Source organism: Acartia tonsa, chromosome 7 (genome assembly GCF_053477335.1).
Source record: "Acartia tonsa isolate MP-2025a chromosome 7, ASM5347733v1, whole genome shotgun sequence".
NCBI classification, from domain to species: domain Eukaryota; kingdom Metazoa; phylum Arthropoda; class Copepoda; order Calanoida; family Acartiidae; genus Acartia; species Acartia tonsa.
Genome location: NC_137266.1, coordinates 53253938 through 53280909, shown reverse-complemented (window position 1 = coordinate 53280909; position 26972 = coordinate 53253938).

Genomic DNA, 26972 nt, shown 5'->3' with positions numbered 1-26972 from the left:
CCATATTGGATTTATTCTACATAAGGGGTAATTTAACATTTCATCATTGGGGATTTACATTGATATATCATCCATTGTCTTATCCATTAAGATCCCTGTAAAATAATAGAAGGGACATGCTATGTAATTCAAATAGTGGTCTCAAGTTGTTATTGAATTTAATTAGGAAATGGAGAAAGACTTACTACAAGGCTAGCTAAATCCGTATATAAAAGTAACAGGATGTCTATCTGTCTTGTGTGTTAACTTTAAGATCTCTCTATCTATTGTACTGTTATGATTCTGCTTTACAATAAAACTTCTCTAAAGGCAAGGGAAAAATATCTTCAACCCTAAAAAATGGTCTTCTGTTTGCAACTAAAATTAAAAGTTGAGGGTTAACTACCTATCCAACTTCAATCAAGAGCCCCAAGAGGTCTCTTGAGGCATAGCCGTTTGTTAAACTAAAATACGTTCTGTAATTTACGATAATTAAAAATATAATTGACACCCTTGTTCAGTTAATGAAAAAAAAAGATTAAAAGGGAGCGAATGGGTTTTGGACAGGAAGAGAGTGACGGAAAAATTGGTAAATTTCAGGGATCTAAAGGGATAAGACAATGGCTGATAAATCGATGTGCATCCCCAATGATGATACACATTCTGTAGATTAAAATTAGTGGTTGAAACGTTTCATTACTCAACTTAATGAACAAACCAATCAAAAGTGGTTAAGCCAACAAATAAGAAAACACTGGCTAAGATAATGATACCCCTCAGCTACCCTCTTTACCCCATCCCTTTCCATCCATCTGACTATGTTAGCAGCAACCTAAATTGACGACAATTTCCCCGCCTGCCATAATATCCACGTATATTATATAATATACTAGTGTAATAAACAGCCCAACGTCCCCTCCTTCACCCTGAATTTAATAAGCTTCACTATCTTGGATGTTCTCGTCATTGTGTTCACAGATAAAAATATATTATTTTCATTTGAAGTTTGAATGTTTACTATACAAAAAATTCTGCGCGAAAAGATTCTTATAGAAAGACGGATTGGTGTTTTTCCTAAACAAACTACATTTTAGCTTAATAACATAGCAAGTAAAATAATATCTAAAAGTAGTGCAAGTTAACCCATTAGTGCCGAACCGGGCATGAAAACCAGGTTCCGAAAAATGAAAAAAAAACCAGTTTCCGGCTTCATAATTGCATCATAATTTTCTTGGAAAATACGTTCCTAAATTGGTTTTACTTTTCTTAGAATCTTTAAATTTATCTAATAACCTTTACAAACTGAAATTTTAATTCATACACTTTATTTCACTCTCTCTTTAGATTTTTTTTTGAAAAAGACAACATCAAATATGTTTTTGAAAACATGTTGTGTTCATCACAACATGTTGTAACATAAACAGAGGTAGGCTTTTTATAAAAAGAATGCTGTGTTAATGCAGAGAAGGAAAAGAAAGGTGAGGGCAAGCGGAAATATTTTTTTTCAATCTTGTATAATTTGGCATTTAAACTAAGACTGTAAAACATATATATATGTCTTATGCTTAAATGGCTCTTTTGGTTAAGGCGTCAGGTTTCAGATATCAAGTTTCAACTGGGGTGGTTCAAGACTCACCACTGAAACAATATTTTGTTCAATCTTACATACTTTGACATTTAAAATAAGACTGTTGAACACATACATATGGTGCATTATTTGCCAAATGTACCACTTTTCTGCACTACCTCTCCGATTTTGTTAATACTCTATATTTTGGTCCGTTGGGTCATTCAAGGATGCTGGATGGCCAAAAAAAAGTTTCAGAGTCCCTGGATGTCTAGATATCTAGCTATCTATGAAGGTAGGTAACAAAAATGTAAAAAACACCCATTTTTTCACAATTTTAAAAATTAATTTTTTCATCAATCTTACATCCAATCTATACATTTTATACACCAAAATGATCCTTTATTCATGTAAAAAGCGCACATAATTCTATTTTAGCCAAAACTCTAATTTTACAGGGTGTCCAACAAAAAGTGTATTTTGGATATCTAGCATAATACCCAAAATACCTGTCCGAAAAAAATCATTTTTTTTAGCTTAAATCCTGTGTTTTATCTGTGTGCATATGTGGTATATAACGGTTCGGACCACCCGGGACTATAAGGTTGTCAAATTTCACTTTGGGACACCCTGTAAATGTGATTTTTGCGTCTGTAGAGCTAAAACTTGGTCCAAATTGGCTATTTTTTTCAAATTACTCTAATATGTGTTTTAGTATGTTTGGCCATAGTGTTTTCTGACCAGATCAATAATTTCATATTTTTTGGACATCCTGTATTTTCAAAAAAAGAGAAAAAAAAATTTTGTTTTTTTTTTAATTTTTTTCTATTTTTAAGTTACTTAAAACTGTCATATAGATACAGATTTTGACTAATAACAATAATATTTGCCTATTTTACAATTTCTTACACTTTTGGGACACCCTGTGCATGTTTTTGAAAAATGATGGTTTTTGCCCATTTTTTGGGGGAAGGAGTCGTTTTAGGGCCATAGACTATTTCTTCATTTTTGTAGAACTTTTCAAGACACATCATTTGTTATTTATGCAAAAACCACAAAAACCGAACCGTTTTGCCGTTATTCACCGCCAAAGGCAGAATTTTTTTACGTTTTTGCCGTTCTGGAGGTTGTAATGGGCATTTGTGGTAAGAAAACGTTGATTTATCAAGATCCCTCTTAAATACTTTTATTTAGGTAATTTAATTTACTAAATTTCATATTAAGTAAAATTTTTTGTGCAGCTAACCGTTTTTCGTCGAGATGGATTTCAATTGTTAAAACAAGAAAATTAAGTGAATATAACATAAATAAATGCTATAACATAAGTGATAAAAGAAACATAAATCATGTGCATTTGAAATTCCTTTTGACAATAATCGGTTGGATATACAAAAAAATTTACTTCACATGAAATTTAGTAAATTAAAATGCCTAAATAAAAGTATTTCACAGTTATCTTGATAAATCAACGTCTTCTTACCACAAATGCCCATTAGAACCTCGGGAACGGCAAAAAACGTAAAAAATTCTGCCTTTGGCGGTGAATAACGGCAAAACGGTTCGTTTTTTGTGGTTTTTGCATAAATAACAAATGATGTGTCTTGAAAAGTTCTACAAAAATGAAGAAATAGTCTATGGACCTAAAACGACTCCTTCCCCCAAAAAATGGGCAAAAACCATCATTTTTCAAAAACATGCACAGGGTGTCCCAAAAGTGTAAGAAATTGTAAAATAGGCAAATATTATTGTTATTAGTCAAAATCTGTATCTATATGACAGTTTTAAGTAACTTAAAAATAGAAAAAAAATTTAAAAAAAAACAAAATTTTTTTTTCTCTTTTTTTGAAAATACAGGGTGTCCAAAAAATATGAAATTATTGATCTGGTCAGAAAACACTATGGCCAAACATACTAAAACACATATTACAGTAATTTGAAAAAAATAGCCAATTTGGACCAAGTTTTAGCTCTACAGACGCAAAAATCACATTTACAGGGTGTCCCAAAGTGAAATTTGACAACCTTATAGTCCCGGGTGGTCCGAACCGTTATATACCACATATGCACACAGATAAAACACAGGATTTAAGCTAAAAAAAATGATTTTTTTCGGAGAGGTATTTTGGGTATTTCACTAGATATCCAAAATACACTTTTTGTTGGACACCCTGTAAAATTAGAGTTTTGGCTAAAATAGAATTATGTGCGCTTTTTACATGAATAAAGGATCATTTTGGTGTATAAAATGTATAGTTTGGATGTAAGATTGATGAAAAAATTAATTTTTAAAATTGTGAAAAAATGGGTGTTTTTTACATTTTTGTTACCTACCTTCATAGATAGCTAGATATCTAGACATCCAGGGACTCTGAAACTTTTTTTTGGCCATCCAGCATCCTTGAATGACCCAACGGACCAAAATATAGAGTATTAACAAAATCGGAGAGGTAGTGCAGAAAAGTGGTACATTTGGCAAATAATGCACCATATGTATCATGCTAACATAGCTCATTTGGTTAAGGCGTCAGGTTTCAGATTTCAAGGATGGTGGTTCAAGGCTTACCACTGAAACAATATTTTTTCAATTTGTCTATTTTCACAACTGATAATTGGTCTCCAATAAAGCTCATTTATAGAATGTTGGTTTCCTTATCCGTATGTTGCAGGTTCGAGGCTCTCCGAGAGGGGCAGGGATTTTGTTGTTGTAAAAAATTGGGAGTTTCTGTGTAATAAAAGTTGTCGCAAATATACGTATTAAATGATTATACTTTAGATAATAAAGGATTATTATGTACACTAATAAAGTGAATTTTTAGCTGGCTAAAATAATTATATGCCAACTTCCATGCCATCCTCTTCTACTGGATGAATAAACTGACCATTAAATGGTGTCAATGTAGGCAATCCTAACATAATGTCCACGTATATCCTATATCCATTATACTTTAGATAATAAAGGATTAGGAATAATTAAGAAAAATTATTTTATGGTCACCTTATTTAGTGCAGGGGTAAAGTAATAAGTTGTTTAATATAATTGGATTTTAGGGGGATTTCCCTTAAAGTACCAAGTCGAGCACCTAACCCTTGAAATGAATTTAAAGTATGGTGGTTTTGATAGTTTTTTGGGTTTACTTACTTTTTTTGTGTCAAAGTATTTTGGGGCAGTGATCTAAAGAGATAAGACAATGGCCGATAATTTAATGTACATCTTTAATGATGATACGCAAAAGTTTCCCTTCTTTAGATTACTATCAGTGGTTGAAACGTTTGAACACTCAACTTTGGGGACAAGTGTAATAAACAGCAAATTGTCCTCTCTCTCTCTGATTTTTGGGGGTTCGTTAAATTGAGTGTCCAAATGTTTCAACCTCTAATTGTAATTTACAGAAGGGAAAGTTGTATGCTTAATCATTGAGGTTTTACATCAATTTATTGGCCATTGTCTTATAACTTTTGATCTCTGATTTAGAACAGAATAATTAAAACAAAAAATTGCACTTATACAGGGTGCACCACATAAATCCGGACTTTTTCTTATTTTTAAACAAATAAACATAAAATCGTCAATTTTAAAGATTTTATTGAATTTTAAAAACTGGGAATCAACCTAGGTATATGACTATTAGATTATTTAATAAAATCGCCGCCAGCCTCAATCACCGCCTCTACCCGCCCCCTGAACCGCCCGCCGACCCTGGTCACCATGTCCCTGTTCAAGCAGGCGAAGTTCTCCATTATAGGAGCAATGAGAGAGGTCTTTTTGGTATGGGCGCGTCTATTGGTTCATGCTTTAATGGCGCTCAAGGCCCAAAAGTCCATTGGATTAAGATCGGGGCTGCTGGGAGGTCACATCTCCTTAAAACCGTGAGTAACCACAGGATCCAAATTAACCCATCTTTAAAGCTCCCTTTGACACGGCGGCTCTTATTTGGGCCACATTAAGCTAGAACAACGTTTTATACCTTTTTAAAAATGGCATGAAGATTAAGATAGGGTTATCAGCGCAATACATAGTCTAAAACGAGTTTCAAGGTTCCATATGGGCCCCTGAAGTCAAGAACCGAGAAATTTTCAAGTTTTTTGACGTTTTTGACATCTTAAAATCTACCACGATCCACTTTGTCGGAGTACTTCAGCCAAGTCAGCTTGGATAGAGAGCTCTAGTCTTTTTTAGTGTTTTCACTAGGTATCTGATAGTATCTCCAGCAAGTTTTATTGGACCATCTCACCTACAGATGGGCTGAGGTCAGATTTAGTAAACCCAAGTCATAAATCCACGGTAAACTATCTGCGCAATTCGAATCTGCCTTGTTGAACATATGCGCGGCCAGCTCGGCGTACACGTCCTCCATCGCCCAAAGATTTTCATGGGCAAAAAGGTCATTACCTAAGCTTTTTATAGTGGGGTCAAATGTCCTGATTGGTCAAGTAGTTTTGGCGCTATGGCCGTTTAAAAAAAGTCCGGATTTATGTGGCGCACCCTGTATATCCTATTATTTCTTACTTAATGAGAACGGTGTGATATTTTCTTAATGCTAATATATATCAGCATAATGACAGGGAGGGAGGGGACATTGAATTTTAATTTACACTGGTACCCAAAGTTTTATTATTCGTTGGCTAAAACACTTAATACATTTAGATTAGATGGTTCCAAACTAATTTCTGTATAATCTTCAGAAGGGGGGAATTTGTTTATCATCATTTTGGATGTTATCATCCATTGTCTTATCCCTTCAATCTCTGGGTTTAATGGTAATTCTAAGCTTCTTATTAGTAGATCAACTACACTATAACTATGGACGTTCGTCATTATACTGTAGTAATAAAAACAGAAATTACGTTTCTTCTAGCTGAATTAATTAGTAGCTTCGCAGATATATAAAGACTATAGCCTATAAATTGATGTACATCCCCAATGATGATACACACAGATACCAAATCTCTAGGTTACAATTAGAGGTTTAAACGTTTGGCCACTCAAATTTATAAATCAATGAAGGTCCCCAAAGTTAAAGCTAAAGAATGAGAAAACGTTCTAATAAAACTTTGGGGACTAGTGTAATAAAGAAAATGGCATAAATAGAAGAAGGCAGTGAAAAAGGGATGAGAAAAAAGGCCTATAAATTGATGTACATCCCCAATGATGATTCACACAGATACCGAATCTGTAGATTATAATTAGTAGTTGAAACGTTTGGGCACTTAACTTAATAAATCAACCAATCAAAATTTAATGCAGATTGCCGAAGTTGATCAGCTAAAGATTGAAAAAAAAAGTTGTTATAAAACTTTGGGGACTAATGTATTAGATTAAATAGCATAAAAAGGAAAAAGAAAAAATATATTAATCTTATAATATGAATACTTTATTCAACAAAATAAGAGCAATTAATCTTCTCTCTTTACATTCACTCAGGAAGGGAGGGGCCATTGGGCTGTTTATTATTCTAGTCCCCAAAGTTTTCTTATTCGATGACTCATCAACTTTGGGGACTATTTTGAATTTTCAAAGTTTTCAACCACTAATTGTCATCTATAGAAGGCGATATTTTGTTCATCATATTTGGGTGTGAACATAATTTTATCGGCCATTGTCTTATCCCTTTTTATCCCTGGGATTCACTAATGCAATACAAAAAACAGGGAGGGAGGGGACATTTGATTGTATATGTTCTTATATTCGTTGGCCCAACAAACTTTGAGTACTTTAAAATTCTTAATTGGGTTCTTTAATCTTTTCAACCAATAATTATGATCTATTGAAGGGGTTAATTTTATTTATCATTATTTGGGGATGTACATCAATTCATTGTCCATTGTCTTATCCCCTAAGATCCCTGAATTTTAGTTAAAACAATTTTAATTTTCCATTCACCTATCCCTCAGAGAGAGAGAGGGGTCAATAGGCTGTTTATTACACCAGTCCTCAAAGTTTTATAATAACGTTTTCTTATTTGTTAGCTTAACACCTTTGGAGATTTTTGATTGGTTGGTTTATTAAGTTGATTGTATACGTTTCAACAAATTTTTTTTGATCTACTGAAGGGGTAATTTTGAGTATCCTAATTGGTGTATACAATGAGATCCCTGATTTTCATAAAAACAATTCTAATTTTCCATAAACCTATCCCTCCGCCAAAGTTTTTATCCCAAATTTTCTCATGAGAACCCAAAATAAAAAGGTTAATTTTATATGTATGTACAGACGGTTTTTCTATCTAATATAATTGATACCCAAGATAGGTAGATAGATAGATAGGTGGATGGATAGATATTGATTTTATATGTACAGACAGCTTTTTCTATCTAATATAATTGATACTCAAGATAGGTAGATAGATAGATAGGTGGATGGATAGATATTGATTTTATATGTACAGACAGCTTTTTCTATCTAATATAATTGATACCCAAGATAGGTAGATAGATAGATAGTTGGGTAGATAGGAAAATTTTAATTTGTAGTTATTGAATGTTCGTGTGTTCATTAAGATATTAGACACCTCTCGACCAATAAGTTTTCAGAAAGCCTTTAATAGTCCTAGGTAGGTTTTTGGCCATTTTCAAGATGCACAAGATACTAAATATAATACACTAAAGATAGATGGATAAAAAATGGAAACAAAAGATAGAAAAATAGCTAGCGCGACATGTAGATAGATAAATTTTAAGATATAAAGAAGCAAGAGTTTAAGATCAAAATTACTACTGTACCGACGCGATGGGTTTACTATTTTAGGTAAGCTTCACATAGACTATTTTATTTTCAGATGAAAGACTTGGGATGGTTTTAAGCTATTTTTCTAGCTCTTCTCTGTCCCTTCAAATACAGAGTCCCTAGATGCTAGGGTGAAAGGCAACGTAGATATATATGATAACAGGAGCATGATTGTAACCCTTTTGGTGAAAATTTTGCTTGGATAGAAAGCAGAGGCATGAATAAAAATATTGTTATGATATTAAGATAGCTAGCAAGATATATTGATAGATAGATAGATAGACTGACAGCTAGATAGATAGATAGCAGAAGGATGATTGATACCCTTGCGTGAGAATTTTGTGAAACTTTGAGAGACCTGAAATTAACCCTTACACCAACATAGTAGACAAAGAGGTTGCCAAAAAATGAGAGCGCTCAAACAATGGCCTAAAACTATGTTGATTCTGTAATTCTGTAATAAAATAGTTGGAACCATTATAAAATCTTTACTGTAGGTTTTGGTCCTTTTGCTCACAGGGGGGGGGGGAGGGGACATTGGGCTGTTAATTACCCTATGGTAACGGTTTCTTATTCATTAGCTTACCATCTTTGGGGACTAATCTTGAATATTGATTGATTGTTTCATTAAGTTGAGTGTCCAAACATTTCAACCACTAATCTTCATCTACAGAAGGGGTTATTTTATGTATCATCATTTTAGATGTACATCAATTTGTCAGCGATTGTCTTATCCATTTAGATCCCTAGGATAAACCACCGAGTGCTTTTTATTTATCAAAAAATATAACATAAACTTTTTATCATTTTTTGGCAACTATGTCCATTTAAAGATTCCCCCTATAATATAGCCACCCTATAAATCAGAGACTAGGTAAAATTATTCCGTAATTTTATTAGATTTGATTCATGTAATATTTGTATCAAAATAGTTTGTAGTGAAACCAATTTTTCCTTGTTAGTAGCGAAGCTACTCTATAACTATGATTGTAGTTTTTTTAAAGATATAATTAATTATAATAGCTTTCAACTATATACTGTTTAAAAAGTACATCGCTCGCTAGGTTTATGGAACAAAACATACCAAAAAACACTTCTTACATTTCTGATATATACAATTTTTCTCCATAATTTTAATTCTTTGAACATCTTTCTCTGTCCCAAACATTCATTAGTTTACCCAACATATTTGCTCTAAAGTAATTAGAGATGGATAGATAGATAGATAGATAGATAGATAGATAGATAGATAGATAGATAGATAGATAGATAGATAGATAGATAGATAGATAGATAGATAGATAGATAGATAGATAGATAAAGATGTCCCAAACATTCATTAGTTTACCCAACATATTTGCTCTAAAGTAATTAGAGATGGATAGATAGATAGATGGATATATAGATACATAGATATATAGATAGATGGATAGATAGATAGGGAGATGGATATATAGATACATAGATATATATAGTCCACATAGAATGAACAAAAGTTTATTTGTAAAACATCATGTTTCATGCATTAAGCAATCTTCAGTTACAATTTAATACTGACGATAATATAAGAATTAATAGATTTTTTCAATTAAATTTAGAGGATTTTTAAAAAATATTGAAATTACAAATAAACATAATTTTAAAAAAAAAATATCTTGAAACGGCAGTATCAGGTATCATTAGCAGCCAGGTGTTCAATCAGAAGAAACTTATCTCTGTGTCTGCACTTGCTGTTGATCTCAGACCTCAGACATAGATATATAGATAGATAGATAGATAGATAGATAGATAGATAGATAGATAGATAAAGATGTTCCAAACATTCATTAGTTTACCCAACATATTTGCTCTAAAGTAATTAGAGATGGATAGATAGATAGATAGATACAGCATGAACCTCAAAAAAGTATTTTTAAGCATCTGCAGCCCTTATTTCTCAATGAATTATAAAAAAATGCTTATGTCCTTGTTCTCCATAGTATTCCACATAAGTAGATATAAAAATATTTTTTTTACCTCCATTAACACCGGAGATTTTTAGAGCTAAAGTTTTGAAAAAGTGACTGAGAAAAAGAATTTTTTTTTGTTTCTCTTATTTTTTGGATGGTTATATTATGTTTTTCTGGCAACTGAATAATGATACACAAAGAAAAACAAGTTAACTAATTATTTCTTTTTTATTCCACCAAAAAATATAAATTTTTAATGGCAAAAAATACTACTGAATGAATTGATTATTTGCAAATTTTAGGTTATTTATTAACCCTTATTTGAGAAAAGGATTAATTATGACAGTTGCTCCGCCTACTTTTCTGACATCTCAATAATTTAATAGGGGGTTAATTAAGCTTTTTAGACAAAAAAATCATTATGTTTTAATTTTATTTTCTTTATAACTTTTTTGTTATTAAAGTTAGGATTGTGAAACAAAAACAATTTTCCTGCTATATTCATAAAGATTTATTTGGTTTTTTAATCTTAAACAATTTTGCCTAATAAGTAAGTTTTTCAAAATATCATTAAACTAAAAAGACTCAAAAAATATGTGTAAAAAAATGCTTTTTACTCAAAAACTAAATTTTTTATTTCATTTTTGTATAAAGTTTCTGCTAGTAACAAAAATAAAAGGATTTCTACCTTAATTTTGCTAAAAAAGTCGTTTCATGTTAAAAGTTACTTTTTCCTCAGTCACTTTTTCAAAACTTTAGCTCTAAAAATCTCCGGTGTTAATGGAGGTAAAAAAAAAATTTTTATATCTACTTATGTGGAATACTATGGAGAACAAGGACATAAGCATTTTTTTTATAATTCATTGAGAAATAAGGGCTGCAGATGCTTAAAAATACTTTTTTGAGGGTCATGCTGTAGATAGTTAGATAGATAGATAGTTAGATAGAAAGATAGATAGATAGATAGATAGATAGATAGATAGATAGATAGATAGATAGATGGATAGATAGATAGATAGATAGATAGATAGATAGATAGAGATAGATAGATAGATAGATAGATAGATAGATAGATAGATAGATAGATAGATAGATAGATAGATAGATAGATAGATAGATAGATAAAGATGTTACAAACATTCATTAGTTTACCCAACATATTTGCTCTAAAGTAATTAGAGATGGATAGATAGATAGATGGATATATAGATACATAGATATATAGATAGATGAATAGATAGATAGGAAGATGGATATACAGATACATAGATATATAGATAGATAGATAGATAGATAGATAGATAGATAGAAAGATAAAGATGTTCCAAACATTCATTAGTTTACCCAACATATTTGCTCTAAAGTAATTAGAGATGGATAGATAGATAGATAGATAGATAGTTAGATAGATAGATAGATAGATAGATAGATAGATAGATAGATAGATAGATAGATAGATAGATGGATAGATAGATAGATAGATAGATAGATAGATAGATAGATAGATAGATAGATAGATAGATAGATAGATAGATAGATAGATAGATAGATAGATAGATAGATAGATAGATAGATAGATAGATAGATAGATAGATAGATAGATAGATAGATAGATAGATAGATAGATAGATAGATAGATAGATAGATAGATAGATAGATAGATAAAGATGTTACAAACATTCATTAGTTTACCCAACATATTTGCTCTAAAGTAATTAGAGATGGATAGATAGAGGAAGATAAATAGATATATAGACAGACAGATATATAGATTGATAGATAGATAGGTGGATAGATAGATAGAGATGCTCAAAACATTGATTAGTTTGCTGTTATTTAATTAAAGATGGATAGATAGATGCTTAGAAAAATAGTTAGATAGAAAGGTTGTTTTTTTTTAAAGCGAAGCTTTTCTATAATTAGGGTCGGTCCGTCCGTTCGAGACGGATAGCTTTTAAATGTAAGTATGTCTATAAACATTATCCTGTATCAAGAAGTTTTTCAACAAATTTACTCACAATTTGCTTTGACTCTTATTCATTTATATTCTGATTATTCAGTTCTGACACTATTCGCTTTTATGGATGTTGTCATCCTTGTTTCTATATAATTACCATGCCAATATATTTAGTAGTATGATGTAATATCGTTAGAAGTGATATGGCAATAGACCAAAAGCGATATTCCTATTTTGTTAGCCCACTTGGTTTAAAACCCCTGGCAAATCTCTGTGTGCCCCCCTCGTCACCATTCATTAATTTGTAAAACTCTGAATTCTGATGCTTTTAAACATTAGGCGAAGAAAATTGTGGTGATTAATTTATTCGCTAGTATCTCTCCCTCCGTGGTTCATTATAATGTGTTATAATTAGACAGATTGATGAGTTTCTACAATATATGACCTCTCATTATACAGTAGCGAAGCTACTCTATAATTTGAAGTGTCCGTTCGTCCATACATCCGTTCAATATGATGTGTTATAATTAGACAGATTGATGAGTTTCTACAATATATGACCTCTCATTATACAGTAGCGAAGCTACTCTATAAATTTGAATTATCTGTACGTCTGTTTGTTATATATAGGATGGGGGAAACCAAGAGAGAGAGAGGGGGGGGGGGGTTAATGAGCTGTTTATTATAACGTTTTCTTATTCGTTCACCACTTTGGGGAATTTAGTGAAATTTGTTGTGCTTCATCACTTGATTGTTCAAACGTTTCAACCACTAATTGTAATTTACAACAGGGGTAATTTTGTGTATTATTATTGGGGATGTACACCAATTTATCATTTATTGTCTTATCCCTTTAAATCCTTGAAAATAAAGACCTTACTTTTTTATTTAAAAACCTTAACTTACCCCTCATCCTGATTGACCCTAGAGCCCTTTAGAGTCTTTTTCTTTGGTGGGGAGAAGCGACCAAATTTTTAATTTTTTTTTGGGGGGGGGATTATTTCTTACGATTTCTCTAAGGGTGTTACTCTACCCTTCTAAGTAGGACCCGATCGGTTAAGCAGTTAGCAAGATCCTTCAGTACATACAGACAGAATAACATCCTGTTACTTTAAGAAATTGCTTTAATGATTGATTGAAGTTATTGGTAGAGTATGTTTTAAGTACCCCACCGTCAGAAAATTTTCATTTGGCGCAGTCTAGAGTTAACAACTCTACTGATCAAGTCAACAATAAAATAAAAGATTACCTACAAATTTGTAGAAATTTTCACTCCTATAAAAATTTTAAATTTATTATCATTTACTAAAACATATCAATAGAAAAAAATAAAGTTTAATTGTATTAATAATTTAAAATAATAAAAATATTGATTTTGAGAATAAATCTGTAAATAATTGAATTGTATTGAGTCATCTAGCGGTGAGTTTTTGTACTCTATGATATAGAAATTCAGTAGTTGCGAACTTTTAAATGAAGCATACTAATATTCGCCAGGGCTCTACAGGGATAAGACAATTTTTGATCAATTGATGTACATCCTCAATGATGATACACAAAATTACCCCTTTTGTAGATTATAATTAGTGGTTGAAACGCTTGAACACTCAACTTAATAAACCAATCAATTAAATTTCAATATAGTCAACAAAGTTGTTATAAGAAAACGTTATCATAAACTTTGGGGACCAGTGTAATAAACAGCTCAATGTCCCCCTCCTCCCTAAATATTCTATATTTGTCGGTGATATTTTCACTAGCATAAGATACTTTTAAGAAGTGGAGCTACTCTATAATTCGGAATGTGTAGGAGGAGGGAGCCAAAAACCCAATTTTTTTTTAGATTTAGAATTAGGGTCGACCTTTTCTCCAAACCATATTTTTAATTTCAGTTTTACAAACTCCTTTTTTTTGGGGAGGGGGGGGGGTGGGATATTTTACTAATATTTCAAATGAAGTATACTAATATTAGACAGGGCTCTACAGGGATAAGACAATGGTCGATCATTTGATGTACATGCCCAATAATGATACACAAAATTACCCTTTCTGTAGATTATAATTAGTGGTTGAAATGATTGAACACTCAACTTGATAAACCAACCAATCAAATTTCAATATAGTCCAATAAGTTATTGTGCCATCGAATAAGAAAATGTTATTATAAAACTTTGGGGACCAGTGTAATAAACCTGGGGGTGCCGTAGCCACCCCCAACCAGTTGGGAGGGGGTATTTACCCCCCCCCCCAAAAAAAAAAAACAAAAAATCCCTAACAAAAAAAATTTTTGCGCGCAAATTTTTTTTACCCCCCCCCCCAAAAATTTTTACCCCGGGGGTAAATTTTGGGGGGGGTAAAAAGAAATTTACCCCGGGCAACAGATTTCAAGGGGGGGGAATTACCCCTCCCCTAAGCAAATTTTACCCCCGGGGTAAAAATTTTGGGGAGGGTAAAAAAATTTTACCCCCCCCCCCAAATAAAAAGCTTGGACGCCCCTGGCATAAGATACCTTTAAGTAGCGGAGCTAATATATAATTCAAGGGGGGAGCCAAAACCCCAATTTTTTTAGATTTAGAAAAAAAAATTTGTGGGGGGATAATTTTCTTAGTACGGGCGAGATCAGTTCACATACAGACAAACATCTTATTACATTAATTTATGGATTTGCCTATGCTTGCTATTTAGTTTATAGTTAATAGTAGAGGATTTGTTACGTCCTCTACCGCCAAAAAAAAGTACTCTTAGAAGAACAATATTGCTCTTTTAATTTCAAATAATTTGAACGTACGTGTGTGATCAAACAGTACAATTTATTAATAATTTAATACAAATATGTTAAAATTAATTGACCTATAAAAAAATTTAAATTTATTATCATTTACTACAAGGTATCAATATAAAAAAAACTACAGTTAGATTCATTAATAATCTAGATTAATAAGCATATTGGTTTTGAGAACAAATGTTTTATTATCTAAATTGTATTGAGTCATCTAGCGGTGAATTTCTGTACTACATAATATAAAACTTCAGGAGTTGCAAATTTTAAATTACAATTTCAAATCAAGCATACTTATATTCGACAGGGCTCTACAGGGATAAGACAATGGTCGATCAATTGATATACATCCCCAATGATGATACACAAAATTACCCCTTCTGTAGATTATATGAGTGGGTGAAACACACTCAACCTAATAAACCAACCAATCAAAATCCATTAAAAAGTCCGCAAAGTTGTTGCGCCAACGAGTAAGAATTATATTGGACTAGCATAAGATACTTTTTAGTAGCGCAGCTACTTCATAATTGGAAATGGTCATCTGTCTGTCTGTCAGCCACATAAAAGGACTAGGAGAATAATGATTATCTCCATTGCTATTCAAGATAGACTGCTAATTTTTTTCGTATAAAAATTCATTTTACCAAAGAGCATTCAGTATAAAATTAACTTTGTCGATCAATCTGTATTATAAAAAGCTTTCTGCAGATATTAAAATGAAAAATCATAAGATTTGAGCCAGTTTTGTTAGCCTTGTGGGGACATGCCTGTGCTAACAAAACTAGTGTTAAGTTTACAATATTTTTTTTTGATTGTTGTTAATTAATGGTTGAAAATTGTCTGTAATACAATGCTATACATGATTTTTTAGTATGGCTGAGATCTTGTTCTAATCCTGCGGATCTTAATTCTTTTGAAAGCCATTCTGGAATATGTTTAATTGGTCAATTGGTTTATTGATCATGCTACAAATACTATATACATATATATTTTAATATTAAGTTTTTGTGATTTCTATATATCCAGTATTTTCTCTTTTTAAAAGCGAGATAGATAGCTTTTATTCATTGATTTAGGCATGTTAGATTTTTCCTTTAGGGTTCAAACTTTGCATGATGATTCCTGTAGTAGTTAGGTACGAATTAGAAAGCGTAGCAACTCTATAATCATTACCAGAATGTCCGTACGTCCATTTTAAACATGTTGATTTTTCTACTTTTTAACAACAAAAATTTATGTGACCTGATTATCCATTTGATCTGAGCTCGATCTTTAAATCGTTTATAGGTGATTTAAACCGGGGCGATTCATTTGGCGCACCATCAAATTATTAATATCAATCTTTAAATCGAATTTGCATGGGCGATTTGAATCGGGCAGTGGCGCGGGCCCGGCGCGGCAACGCCACTCACCGAGTGGCATTGCCGGTTTAAATCGGGGTGATTTATTTAATAAATAAATATTTTTTTTTAATTACTTTAATATTTTATTGCAAAACTATTGTGAAAACATTTTTATAGTTATTTTTAAAATAAATTATATATTAATGTTTTATATAAAATACCATGCTGACAGGGAATTTTACATAAAATGCCTTACTGACACGGCTTATGTAATAAAGTTGTACTGGCGCGGATCGATATTTTATTGAGTGTCGCAAGCGATTTAACAACACCGCGCCGAAAATCTTTTAAATATCAATGTTTTATAGGCGCGCTGTGGCTAACCACCAGCGCACCTACAAATCACCTCTGAATCGCCCCGATTCAGCGCACTATAAAAACGATTTAAAGATCCAGCTCTGATTTTTGGTATATTGATTCCTGAGACAACAAAGAACAATATTATAAACGAAGCAACTCTATAATCAAGTTCTAAAAATGTTAGTATGTCCATAAACAATTAAACATTATCCTGTATAAAGCAGTTTTTCAACAAATTTACTTACAATTTTGCGTCGACTATTATACTTTTATATTCTGATTATTCAGTTCAGACACTATACAAGTGTTAATGTCCGTTTGTCCTACCATTTCAGTGCTTAGCTTTTATGGATGTTGTCATCCTTGTTTATCCTATCTTTTTTATGACCACTAAATATCTGCTCTATAAATCACTTTGTCCGTTTGACCGTTTGTCATGATTTGTTGTGCTTAACTACATAAGTATGCTGTCACAAGGATCTAAAGGGATAAGAGAAAGGCTGATAAATTGATGTACATTCACAATGATTATGCACAAAATTACCTCTTCTGGAGATTACAATTAGTGGTTGAAACATTTGGACATTTAACTTAATAAACCAACTAATCAAAATTTTTTTAAAAATTGTTAAACCAACGAATAAGAAAACGTTAAAATAAAACTTTGGGAACTAGTGTAATAAACAGCTCAATGTCCCCTCCCTTTATAAACTTTATCACATTTTCAATGATGATACACAAAATTACCTAATCTGTAGATTGCAATTAGGGGTTAAAACTATTGGACGTTCAACTTAATGAACCAATTAATCAAAATTTGATAAAAGTTCTTAAAGTTGATAAGCCAACGAATAAGAAAACGTTATAATTAAACTTTGGGGACTAGTGTAATGAACAGCCCAATGTCCCCTCCCCTTATAAAATTTACTGAAGTTTTAAGAAAAAGCAAACAAACAATATTTCTTCTTATTTTAACAAATTTACTATTAGCGGAGAAACCAGGGAGGGATAGAACAATGGGCTGTATTTTACCCAAGTCCTCAAAGTTAATGATAATGTTCGTTAGCTTAACAACTTTGTGGACTATTAGTGAATAATAAGTTGGATAATTAAGTTGAGTGTCAAAACGTTTAAAATTCTAGTTGTTATCTACAGATAATTTGTGTATCATCATTGGGGATGTACATCAATTTTTCGGCCATTATATTATCCCTTTCGATACCAGGGAGAAACAATTCTTGCAATGGTGGTTAAACAAAGTAACATGGATAAAATTTTGTCTATAAGTAGCTTAAAAAAGGCTTATAAATATTTTGAGATGGTATGGTTAGGTTTCCTAATATAAAATATAAAAAAAAGATCTTTTTTAGTAGCGAACTTAATATACAATTAATAATGTCCGTCTCTTGACTACTGAACATGCTCTACAACTTGCTTTGTCTGTCTGTCAAGCCATGATTACATTGGCTTTAATACTTATGGATGTTGTCATCCTTGTTTTCAGTTTCAAAATTTTCTGTGTCTTTGGAGGAACTACCAATTTTAAGTACTGAGAGGGGGAAATTTACTATAAAACTTAACCCTCCTCCCAAATTCTAGGACAGTAAAATATATTAACTTAACTGGTACCCAAAATTTTATAAACAAATTTCCTTAAAAACTTTGGGTACTTAAAAAAATATCGGTTAGCTTATTCAACCTGTTAACGTTAACATTTTTCAACCAATAATTTCAGTCTAGAGAAGGGGTAATTTTGTTATAATCATCATATAGGATTCACATTCTCTGTTCAAAACCAATAATTTTTACCCATACAGTTCTATTACTCAATTTAACCTTACAAGGGAACCTCTTAGTGGAGAAAAATAACGGAATAATTTTATATATACAGGCGTTAGGTGTTAATTTACGTTGCATGGCAAGTAGGTGTGTCGTCAATATAAGCAAAAAGACAAACAAACATAAGACAAAATGACAGGAAATGAAGTAAGAACAGCTACTCTTGTGGGACAAAGACAGACAAACAGACATACAGACTGACAAACAGACAGACAAACACACAAAAAAAGCAACAGACAGAAAGACAGACAGACAAATAGATAGATAAACAGACAGACAAACAGACAGACAAACAGACAGACAAACAGACAGACATACAGACAGACAAACAGACAGACAAACAGACAGACAAACAGACAGACAAACAGACAGACAAACAGACAGACAAACAGACAGACAAACAGACAGACAAACAGACAGACAAACAGACAGACAAACAGACAGACAAACAGACAGACAAACAGACAGACAAACAGACAGACAAACAGACAGACAGACAAACAGACAGACAAACAGACAGACAAACATACAGAAAAATAAACAGACAAACAGACATAAAAACAAACATAAAATAAACAGATAAAGTAAGAGATATATATAACAAAATATAATCTAGGAGTGTCCTTTTATAAAGTAAACAAAGATAACAAAGTAGAAACCATCCTTTTCTTGATTCAATACATTCAATCAAAACTATATGTATGTTCAGTTTAAGATTGAAAAATAACAAGGATGACAACATCCATAAAAGCGAAGCACTAAAACGGAAGGACAAACGGACATTAACAATTGTTTAGTGTCAGAACTGAATAATCATAATATAAATGTATAAGAGTCAAAGCAAAATTGTGAGTAAATTTGTTGAAAAACTGCTTGATTTAGGATAATTTTTATGGACATACTTACATTTTTAGGACTTGATTATAGAGTTGCTTCGCTTATTACATTATACTTTGTTGTCCCAGGAATCAATATACCAAAAATCAGATCAATCGGATGATTAGATCACATAAAAATTTGTTGTTAAAAAAGTAAAAAAATCAACATGTTTAAAATGGACGTACGGACATTTTGGTGATGATTATAGAGTTGCTACGCTTTCTAAATCGTACCTAACTATTAAAGGAATCACCATACAAAATTTGAAATCGATAGGACAATTCTAACATGCCTAAATTAACGAAAAAAGCTATCCGTTACGGACGTACGGACGGACGTACGGACGGACCGACCCTAATTATATAAAAGCTTCGCTTTTAAAAATAGGAGAAATTAAACAACACAGAGTAATGTATAATTTAGGAAAATATATATTATTTTTTTCAAGAAGATTTTCCACATTTACCAAAAGTCCTTGCGTTATGATAATGATTTCTTGGACATTTAAGCAGTTTTTCTTCAATGTTCAAAGTGAGTTTAACTTGCGTTTGTCTGTCTGATTTGTTAAGATAATAGTGGATGTTATTATCATCGTTTTATAAGTAATAATATGAAGTTTATAAGTAATAATATGAAGTTTATAAGTAATAATATGAAGTTTATAAGTAATAATATGAAGTTTATAAGTAATAATATGAAGTTTATAAGTAATAATATGAAGTTTATAAGTAATAATATGAAGTTTATACTTCATATTATTTATATTCTTTAAGTTTCATCATAAATTTTGATATGTAGAGAGTTAGATATACAGATAGATAGATATATAGAAAGGATAGAAAGATAGAAAGTTTCTACTTGATATCCCCTATTCTTTGTGTTTCATCCCTAATATTGAAAGATAGATAGATATATTGATTGAAAATAAATAAATAGATTGATAGTTAGATAAGTAAATGGGTATATTTCTGGTTATCTAGATGGATAGATAGATCGATAGATATATAGATAGATAGATAGATAGATAGATAGATAGATAGATAGATAGATAGATAGATAGATAGATAGATAGATAGATAGATAGATAGATAGATAGATAGATAGATATATAGATAGATAGATAGATAGATAGATAGATAGAAAGATATATAGATAGATAGATAGATAGATAGATAGATAGATAGATTGATTGATTTCTGGTTATCTAGATGGATAGATAGATAGCAAGGATAAACAGATTTTAAGTTTTTACTTGATAACTTATATTCTTTAATCCTAAATATTGATAGATAGATAGATAGATATCTAGAATAATAGAGAGATAGATAGCAAGGATAGAAAGCTAGAGAGTTTCTACTTGATAACTTCTATTCTTTGTGTTTCATCAATCAGAAGTAAACCTTGGTAACATCTCTTGAATTTAATATGGACCATTAACCCACATCCCCTTTAATTTTTATATTCAAATAAACTCTTATTTGATTATATAGGGTTAGGTTAGGTTAGGATAGGGTAGGAATATCCCCACTTGGTTTCATCAACCCTAAAAGACACACAGTTCATGGAGGGATGGATCACTGGACTGTAAATTATAACTCTACCCAAAGTTTTGTAATCTCACTCTCCGCTTTATTACCTTCATATTTGGATACTTATATTAAAGCTTGATCGGATGGTTTAAACTAGCAGAGTCTAAACTTTTCAACCAGCAACTTTAATCCATAGAATGGGTAACTTTGTCCATAATCATTGGGAATGTAAATCTATTGTCTTATCCCTTAAGATCCCTGATAAATAAGGGAGGGGTTTGGTTCAAAAAGCTCAGAATGGAAATTGTATCTAAAAGTTTGTTCAACAACTATTCAATATCTTTCATATCTATTCATACAAAATAACAAAAAATTAATTATTAGATAAAATCATAAATATAGAACAATCCTTAAGTAACAGGATGTTTTGAATCTGCTTGTCTGTCTGTACAGAATGATCTAGCTAATCACTCGACTGATATCCGGTATTAAAGTAGTTTTGCAACAAATTTACTTAAAATTTAGTTTAGATTTATGCATTTATATTCTGCTTATTTAGTTCTGACACTTTACAAGTGTTAATGGCCGTTTGTCATTCCATTTCAAAGCTTTTTTTTTTTTGTTTATTCTAAAGAAACACCTCAATATATCAACTTGAATCTATATATCATTTCTTTTCAAAACAATATCAAACACCAAAAACCATGGCTCAATAGGGATAAGACAATGGCCTTTAACCCATTAGTGCCGAGCGCCACTTTTATGGACCGATCGAGCTGAAAATTTCAGGGAAGCTTTGTTATGGTAAAAACGGAATTCCAATTTTTTTGTTTTGCTCTAGTGGCGTGCACAGGAAAGTTGCAGGAAAACCCGGTTCGGCGCGAGTAAAGAAACCATTCGGCATTGGTAACCGTTTTTTTGCGTTTTTTGGTGCTTTCCCCCGGCATTAAAGCCCGTTTTCGACCTAAATACCCGGTTATTTGGCCCAAAAAATTGAAAATGTAATTTTTGAACGTCCAAAGTGAGTTGTAGAGTAGCTAATACTACGATACGATCCGGAATTGAAAACTACATAACCTCATGTAATTGATAGAGCTACAAGTAAGATACAAACGATTTATATCACATTTAGTGTTTTAGCTATAGGTGCCACCCTTTTCAGTTAAAAAAGCCCGTTTCCTAGAAGTTTTAAAATTTTGATATTATATGTGGACGGGTATCTTTACTCGCGCCGAGCAGGGCGATAAAACTAGCGGGTATCTTTACTTGCGTAAAAGTACCTAGAATCATATATATAGATAGATAGATAGATATCCTTGGCTATGAAAGGTAAATATTGTGACTGAACTAAGGTATACAGGATTAAACTAATCCCCAGCATTCACACTAGATAGATAGATAGATATAAAGATATAAAGATAGATAGATAAATAGATAGGTAGATAGGTTTCCTTGGCTTTGAAAGATAAATATTGTCACTGAACTAAGATCTACAGGATTACACTAATCCCTAGATAGATAGATGATAGATAGATAGATAGATAAATAGATAGATAGATAGATAGATAAATAGATAGAAAGATAGATATCCTAGGCTTTGAAAGATAAATATTGTCACTAAACTAAGATCTACAGGATTAAACTAATCCCTAGATAGATGGATATAGATAGATATAAAGAAAAAATACATAGATAAATAGATAGGTAGATAGATATCCTTGGCTTTGAAAGATAAATATTGTCACTGAACTAAGATCTACAGGATTACACTAATCCCTAGATAGATAGATGATAGATAGATAGATAGATAAATAGATAGAAAGATAGATAGATAAATAGATAGAAAGATAGATATCCTTGGCTTTGAAAGATAAATATTGTCACTAAACTAAGATCTACAGGATTAAACTAATCCCTAGATAGATGGATATAGATAGATATAAAGAAAAAATACATAGATAAATAGATAGGTAGATAGATATCCTTGGCTTTGAAAGATAAATATTGTCACTGAACTAAGATCTACAGGATTACACTAATCCCTAGATAGATAGATGATAGATAGAAAGATAGATAAATAGATAGAAAGATAGATATCCTTGGCTTTGAAAGATAAATATTGTCACTAAACTAAGATATACACAGGATTAAACTAATTCTGAGCATACACACACCCCACCCGATAGATAGATAGATAGAAAGATAGAGAGATAGATAGACAGATAGATATCCTAGGCTTTGAAAGATAAATATTGTCACTGAACTAAGATATACAGGATTAAACTTATACCTAGCACACTCACATCCCAGCCGTACGCTTTTTATGTTAGAAAAAACCGTGGAAACGGTTTTTACAGGATGTACTGGGACCTTATGGTGAGTTCAAAACATAAATTAAATTTATAGCTTCCCATAGTTGAAACCTAGAAACTAAGCTTTACAAAATTGTTCTTCATACTTTTTATTATCTATTACTTTTTTTCTGATTTCTGCAAAAACACAAATATTGGGACAGGAATATATTTTTAAGAACAAAGAAATTTGATAAATGCTCTTTAAATTTTTTACAATATTGTTCTTTTCAACTTCTTATTAGGTATTCCATTATTTCTGATTACTGCAAAAACCCAAATATTTAGACAGGGTTATGTTATAAGCAATGTAAAGAAAGACTTGGGATAAAAGATAGATAGATAGATAGACAGATAGATAGAATTAGACAGTCAGATAGACAGATAGATAGGGCTTACACTTTTCAATATATGCAATGTAAAGAAATACAGTGGGATAAAATATAGTTAGATAGATAAATAGATAGATAGATAGGTAGATAGCTGAATAGATTGATAGATTGATAGATAGATAGATAAATAGATAGCTTGATAGGTAGATACATTGCATGGTTTAAATTGATTAGAATTACTGAACTTTAATTGAGATATTAAACATGTAAAAAGACGTTTTCACAAAAAGTTTTTTAAACATTAGATTTTCCCAAAATTTAATATTACACATTTATCCAAAAAATGTCTAATAAATACTTTTTAGTATAACCCCTTTTATAATTTGATTCTATCGTTTATCAAGATATTATAAAACAAACACACAAATTAATTGATTTTTATTACACTTTTGGCTATTTGAACAAGTCACAGTATTGCAGGTCCATACTTTTTATCTCTTCAAATATTTAGGAGCGAAGCTACTTTAAAACTTGCCAGGCGTCATACAAAGATACAAATACAATTTCAAACCAACTCTGAAAATAATAAATATAAGAATAATAAAATGTAACAGGAGTCTAACTGAGTCTAACTATCTGTGTATACCAAAGTATCTTGATAACCGCTGGACCAATATGGTTCTCCTCTGTACAGTGAAGCTTCTCTTAGGTCCTAAATGGGTGTACCCTTAACCCTTACAGATCGGGGGGGGGGTCATATTGACCCCCCCCTCTAGTTTTTTCAATGTCATTTTTTTTGTAGGTAAGATGGAGAGCTGTGACTTCATGACTTTTTAAGTTTAGTAATTATGCGTCGACAAGAGTTGATTTTATTAGGATATCTGGTCTGTGTCGGTCGTGGTGTCCGGTCAAAGTCGGTTGGGTAGCACCAAAATTTTAAAAAAATTCTAAATAAATCTTAATTTCTACATTATGACTTTTGAAACCTAAATTTTTTTTGGTGAATACTAAGATATCAATGACCTTATGAGAAAAGTGGTGTTATGACCGTTTGACCGCACCCTGACCGACTTTATGGCCGATTTTTGTCCGGCTTTTACTACAGACATATATCATGAATATCGTGGCTTCTATTACAGCTAGAGACCTATAATTTTTTTTGGTAAATTCTTGAGCAACAATAAACAGATAAAAATATTAATTGGCGCCGCCAACCGCCGTTTTACCGCCGTAACCGCCGAAAATAACGGTTTCCGTTATTTGCCGTTTTTCGGCGATGATCAGAAAAAGTAATTTTTTTGTTATGAAAAATAAAAGTTTGTCCTAAAATTTGATCATCCTAGCTGCAAAATTGGCCGCTCTACAGCTGTTTTAAAATTTAGCGGCTGGCCGCTAAAAAGCGGCTAAGGAGCGGCCTGACCGCTATGACTAGAAAAAGTAAATTTCTCTAAAAATACACATGAACCACCAGAAAAAAATTTTACATCTTTATCTGTAACAGAAGCCGAGATAGAGGGGGGGGTCAATATGACCCCCCCCCCGATCTATTAAGGTGGGAATTGGGGCCCGATCTGTAAGGGTTAAGGGGAGGGTACTGCTAGCTTCCAACTTTACAATAAATTACACAATTACTATATAACTGTTCTCAAACAAAGCTTGTTTTTATTGCTGCGCTACTTATGGCCACAATTGTTTTCGTTTGGAATTATTATTTTTTTGCCTAGACGCCCAGATATTGTAATTAATGAGGAAATTTGGTCGGTTTTAAAATAATTTTTTCTCCCTTTCAACTCTTATTATCGGTAAATTCATAACCTATTGAAGCCTTTCTAAAAATCAACTTTGAGCTAAATTTAATCCTAAAAATAGCCTAAAACTATCCCACGGATTAAATCTAAACTTAAAATAGCCTAAAACTATCCCGTGACATATATGAAGCTTCCTTATAAAGGAGAACTCAATTAGTTTAGTAGTCATTGAAATCCTAGGCATCAGACAAAAACCCTTAGTACTTTATTATAGCCTAAAAATTTTATGTATCAAATTATGTTTGACCGTCTAAGAATCAATACTTAAAATCATAAATTGAAACGATAATTCAAAATTATCAAAAAAAGAAAAAATCTACTTTAATGTTATGATTATAGAGTTAAATACTTTCTGAAATAATGCAAAGATTAATTACATGGAAAGATTTTGAAAATATTCTTAAACACCCAATACAAATATATGTAAGACTTGTATTTTAATTTCCAAAGTAATCTTTATTGTACTATAACATAATAATTATGCCTTTGGTAGCCTAAAACCATTGTGTTACACTATATACAACAATAGTTAATTCTCACATCGTATTATAAACGGCTTTCCGCGGAAATAGAATGTACTATTATAAGATTAAAACCAGTTTTTGTAGCCTCGAGGTGCCGTAGGCACGGGCTAAAAAACTGGTTTTAATCTTATGATTGTACATTTTTATTTTCGTAGAAAGCTGGATATAATACGATGCTAGACATAGTTTTTTCGTATGGATGAGAACCGGTTCCTATCCACCGGATTCGAATGAATACGAGAAAATATATTCAGGGATCTTAAGGGATAAGACAATGGATGATAAACTAGATTAACTTTATTGGTTGACAAGTTTGGACACACGTAGTTGGTACCAACCAATCAAGATTAATAAAAGTACCCAAAGTTTATAAGTTTATAAAACTTTGGGTACCTGGATTTCCCTGGGGTGGTGGTGGTGTCAGACATAAGGTTAATTAGAATCATACAACCAATGATTTATCCCTCCTGCAGGGATCTTAGGGGATAAGACAATGGCCGATAAATTGATGTACACTCCCAAATGATGATACACAATTCTAACCCTTCTGCATATCAAAATTATTGGTTAAATAGTTTAGACACTGCTAGTTGGAAACTAACAAATCAAAATTTAATTCTAGTACCCAAAATATTTTGGTCATAGAACAGAATAACATGGTTAAAATAAAACTTTGGGTACCAGTGAAATTAACAGTCGAATGTCCCCTCCCTCTCTGTCTAACCCCGCCCCAGACATTAAGCAAATATTAGCCAGATAAAGGGAGTGGACTGTTAATAGCAATAGTACCCAAAGTTTTATAACCCTGTTAATCTATATTTGCCTAAAAACTTACGGTACTTAGGGTTTCAACCACTAATTGTAAATTACAGGAGGGGTATTTAGTCACTTAGTGTATTGTCAATAGGGATGTACATCAATTTCTTGGCCATTGTCTTATCCCTTTAGATCCCTTGTCTTATCCCTTAAGATTTCTGATCAATTTTTAAGTATGATAAATCAATCTTTCTATATATTATTCTGCCTTTAGTAGCCGGTAAATATGTGTA